The 5,507-nt window shown below is 38.8% G+C and overlaps 1 pseudogene; it reads right to left on the minus strand.

The window, feature by feature from the left end:
- Positions 1 to 1,176: 1,176 nt before the first annotated feature.
- Positions 1,177 to 1,279, minus strand: LOC133243631 (U2 spliceosomal RNA; annotated as a pseudogene).
- Positions 1,280 to 5,507: the final 4,228 nt, after the last annotated feature.

Here is a 5,507-nt window from a genome sequence, read left to right on the forward strand (position 1 = left end):
AGGAATCAACTATCCTGTCTTCAGACTATACTATAAAGCTATAGTCATCAAGACAGTATGGTACTGGCACAAAGACAGAAATATAGATCAATGGAACAAAATAGAAAGCCCAAAGATAAATCCATGCCTCTATGGACACTTTATCTTTGACTAGAAGGCAAGAATATACAATGGAGAAAGGACAATCTCTTTAATAAGTGGTGTTGGGAAAACTGGTCAACCACTTGTAAAAGAATGAAACTCGAACATTTTCTAACACCATACACAAAAACAAACTCAAAATGGATTAAAGATCTAAATGTAAGACCAGAAACTATAAAAGTCCTTGAGGAAAACAAAGGCAAAACATTCTCTGACTCTCTGACATAAATCACAACAGGATCCTCTATGACCCTCCTCCAAGAGTAATGGAAATAAAAGCAAAAATAAACAAATGGGGCCTAATTAAACTTAAAAGCTTTTGCACAGAGAAGGAAACTATAAGCAAGGTGAAAAGACAGCCTTCAGAATGGGAGAAAATTATAGAACACAAAGCAACTGACAAAGAATTCATCTCAAAAATATACAAGCAGCTCTTGCAGCTCAAGTCCAGAAAAATAAATGACCCACTCAAAAAATGGGCCAAACAACTAAACAGACATTTCTCCAAAGAAGACATATAGATGGCTAACAAACACCTGAAAAGATACTTAACATCACTCATTATCAGAGAAATGCAAATCAAAACCACAATGAAGTACCATCTCACGCCAGTCAGAATGGCTGCTATCAAAATGTCTACAAATAATAAATGTTGGAGAGTGTGCAGAGCAAACGGAACCCTCTTACATTGTTGGTGGGAATGCAAACTAGTACAGCCACTATGGAGAACGGTGTGGAGATTCCTTAAAAAACTGGAAATAGAATTGCCATACTACCCAGCAATCCCACTTCTGGGCATACACACCGAGGAAACCAGAATTGAAAAAGACACATGTACCCCAATGTTCATCGCAGTATTGTTTACAATAACCAAGACATGGAAGCAACCTAGATGTCCATTGGCAGATGAATAGATAAGAAAGATGTGGTACATATACACAATGGGATATTACTCAGCTATTTAAAAGAATGCATTTGAATCAGTTCTAATGAGGTGGATGAAACTGGAGCCTATTATACAGAGTGAAATAAGTCAGAAAGTAAAACAGCAATACAGTATATTAACACATATATATGAAATTTAGAAAGTTGGTAACAGCTACTACACTTGATCTTAGCCAAAAGGCCGAGAAGCGATGTCATGTATGAAACGAGATGCCAGTCCAGGTTCAGTGCACGATGCTGGATGCTTGGGGCTGGTGCGCTGGGAAGGCCCAGGGGGATGGTATGGGGAGGTTGGGAGGGAGGAGGGTTCAGGATGGGGAGCATGTGTATATCTGTTTTATTTTTAAAATTAAAAGAAAAAAAAAAAAGAAAGTTGGTAACAATGACCCTATATGCGAGACAGCAAAAGATACAGAGATGTAAAGAAGACTTTTGGACTCTCTGGGAAAAGGCGAGATTGGGATGATTTGAGAGAATAGCATTGAATCATGTATATTACCATATGTGAAATAGATCACCAGTCCAGGTTTGATGCATGAGACAGGGTGCTCAGGGCTGGTGCACTGGGATGACCCTGAAGGATGTGATGGGGAGGGAGATGGGAAGGGGTTTATGATGGGGAACACATGTACACTGATGGCTGATTCATGTCAATCTATGGCAAAACCCACTATGATATTGTAAAGTAATTAGCCTCCAGTTAAAATAATTAAATTAATTTTAAAAAATGAGCCACACTTAGCACACAAAATGCTCTTGATTATTTTTACTATTACAGTGAAATGGTATATTGGCCCTGGGAGTTTGCCATGTAAGCACAAAAGACATACCTACCAGTCTCACAGAAATTAGTGGAGCTCTGGTGATATACACAAATGGCAAAAAGAAGAGCAAAGCATATACAGCTAACTTAAAAATATGTAGTATTTTAAAGACAACTCTTATCTTTAAGCTTAAACAATTATGTTCGTTTTGAGAACTACTCATCTAGATTATCTGTGCTATTTCCCCCACTCCATCAAAATCAACATAATGAACAAAAGCATCGTAAAATGTAAAATTTGCTGATTTCAGGATCATTTGACCCAGGGATCCTGGCAAATCCCGTTGGAAATCCTAGGGATAGGCAATTCTGATGCAGCCATGTAGGAAGCAGGCCTTCAAAGCATCCCACCTCTGATCACCTTCCCCACTGATTGGTTGCTGTTATGAAGCTAAATGTGTGTGTGTGTGTGTGTGTGTGTGTGTGTGTGTGTGTGTTCACGTGCATGCTCAGTCATGATAGACTCTTTGTGACCCCATGGATTGTAGCCTGCCAGTCTCTTATGTCCATGGGATTTTCCAGGTAAGAATACTGGAATGCATTGCCATTTCCTCCTTCAAGGGATCTTCCTGACCCAGGGATTTGAAGCTGTGTCTCCTGCATTGCAGGTGGATTCTTTACTGCTTGAGCCATTGGGGAAGCCCTTTGAGCTAAATGTTTGTATCACCTTAGGTTTATGTGTTGAAATCTTACTCCCCAATGTGATGGTATTGTTATGGAACTGGTTGGTTGGATCCACTCTGGGGTGCTAGCTTGGGGCAAGACCCCTTGTCTTGGCCAGGGAGTTTCTTTCTCTGATCAGATTTTAGCCACTAATAATGAAACTGATGCTGATACCAGAACAGGACAAGTTTTATTCAATGGGCAAAGAATGGAGGAGCAGGAACATAGTTTTCAAATCAACTTCTCAACCCAGTTCAGGTGGAGATGCCAAATATATGACAGTCAAGGTAATAGGGAGGGAATTGGAAAGAGTGAGAGAAATATTCATGATTTATCTGAAACATGGATATAGCTTGGACACAGAACTGATTCAGCTCTCCTTTTAGGCTCTGTATGGGTTGTTCTGGCTGTTGGCATGGCAACTGTCAATTGTTATGGTGCTGGTGGATGTGTCATTCAGCATGCTAATGAATTAAAATGAGCACATAATGAGGTTCAAGGTTTACTGGAAGTCAAGTATTCCACCATCTTGGGTCTAGTTGGCTCTAACCAGTTCTTGTTTTTTTTCTCTTACAGCTTCCTCCTGAAACTTAGATAAAAGTAATTGGTTTCTATTCAAGGGAGGGGCAAGAGTTTGATTCTGAGGCAACAGTCTTGGTAACCATGTTAGGAGGTGGGGCCTTTGTGAAGTTATTAGGATTAGATGAAGTCATGAGGATGAAACCCTCGAGTATGGGATTAATGCCCCTTTGGGAGTCACAGGACAACTTGCTTCTCCTCTCTGCTCTGTACCATGTGAGAATACAATGAGAAGTTGGTAGTCTGTACCCTGAAAGAAGGTCCTCACCAAAACCCCATCATGCTGGTACCCTGATCTTAGGTGTTCAGCCTCCATAAATGTGAGAAATAAATTTCTGCTGTTTATAGGCCACCCAGTCTATATTAGTAGGTTGGATGCATGCTCAGTTGCTTCAGCTGTGTCTGACTCTTTGAGACCCCATGGACTGTAGCCTGCCAAGCCCCTCTGTCCATGGGATTTTCCAGGAAAGAATACTGTAGTGGGTTGTCATTTCCTCCTCCACGAGATCTTCCCAGCCAAGGATTAAACCTGCATCTCCCATGTCTCCTGCATTGGAAGGTAGATTCTTTACCACTAACCCATCTGGAAAGCCTATAGTACTTGATTATAGCATCCCGAACAGACTAAGACAGCTAGTGGCTAAAATTCCTTAATTAGAAATTCAGGGTTTTTTTTATGCTTTGTAAAAAAAATGTAAATATTTCTGGTGTGGCTAGCACTTAAAAACCTATCTGTCATTTATGAGTAAGTGGAGTGGTTCTCAAACATCAGGGGGTACCAAAATACCCTGATGGTTATGTTACCACCCAGGATGCTTGGCTCCATCCCCAGAGTTTCTGATTCAGTCAGTCTTGGGTGGCATCTGAAAACGTGCATTCATAGCAAGTTCCCAGCAGATGCTGAGGTTGCAGGCATCATCCTTTTCTGAGAACCCCTGGCTTAGTGTAAATGAGGTTATCAGATCATTACCTCAGGGTAGTTTTTGAAAGGTAAAGAGAGAGCAAGGGAGCACAAAAGGAGAAAGAAAGAAAAATGAAGAATAAGAATTGCTCGAAGAAAAGCAGAATTTATATATTTTCTGAAATTTATATATTTTATATATATATTATATATATATATATATATATATATATATATATATTTTATATATTTGCCTGAACTAGCAAGCAGAAATCTTTGAAATGCTATGTGTAGTGCAATGTGTAGTTGTGGAACTGGCACAGTGCACTCACCTTGGGAATAGAAAATGCAACTTCCTAAATACAATATTCTTTACACCTTAAAAGGGGAATTTCAATAAATGGGATAAATGCTTATTTAACAGTTTACCAATATAGCATGCTTTTCTAAGTCATTTGCCCTTTAAAAAGTGTGATTGCTTTTTTTTTTTTTTTTGGTCCAACAATAAAAGACTATTTTGTGCTATTTCCCCCATGAGTACTGCTGTTATTACTTAATATTTATTAAGTAGCCACCATAGTGGCTTTATCTTACAGAAGAGGTTTCTCTTCTTTACATTTATGTGCTAAATAGGATTTTCCTCCTGCCCATCAAACTGAAACCATATTAAACAACACAGAACAATTTGAAGTAGACTGGGGTATAGGAATCAATGTTCACATTTCTGTATTTAGAAAAGCTGAGAACAACAAACCAAACATTTCCTCCTTTCAGTTTGAGCCTAATGTATCTATTAGGAATGCAGTTGCAAATGCATCCAATCAATTAAACAGGTCACACACTGATGAGTCCTAAGATTTATTGGTTAGAAGTGAAATATAGGAACATATCGTGTCAAAGGAAGTAGAAGCCATAGTTTAAAGGAAGATAAATTAGATCTTGAAGGTAATAATCTGCAGAAAAGTTATTTTAAAGAGACACTGTACATGTTGGATCAGATAACTTGAAGAAAACAAGAATAACAGTGCTAAAGGGTGAAGCTGAGAATTTAAAGACTACAGAAAATTTAATAAAAAAAGAGTCATGCTTTATAATGCAGATTAGGAAGATGCAAGGAAAGAACTCACAATCCTTATCTCTGGTATTTGGAAAAAGAAAAAAAAATCTTTCATGATAAGACATGATAATTCTAGCAGTCTCAAAATAATTCATCATCTCTAGTTCAAATATTGTAAAATGAATCACAACACAAAATGTGTTCTCAGACACATTGAACTTATTTTCTGACTCTTTGTGACCCCTTGGAATTCTCCAGGCTAGAATACTGGAGTGCATAGCCTTTCCCTTCTCCAGAGGATCATCCCAAGCCAGGGATGTCAAACCCAGGTCTCCATCATTGCAGGCATCTTCTTTACCAGCCGAGCCACAAGGGAAGCCCAAGAATACTGGAGTGGA

The sequence above is a fragment of the Bos javanicus genome, chromosome X (assembly GCF_032452875.1).
Source record: "Bos javanicus breed banteng chromosome X, ARS-OSU_banteng_1.0, whole genome shotgun sequence".
In the NCBI taxonomy this organism is placed as follows: domain Eukaryota; kingdom Metazoa; phylum Chordata; class Mammalia; order Artiodactyla; family Bovidae; genus Bos; species Bos javanicus.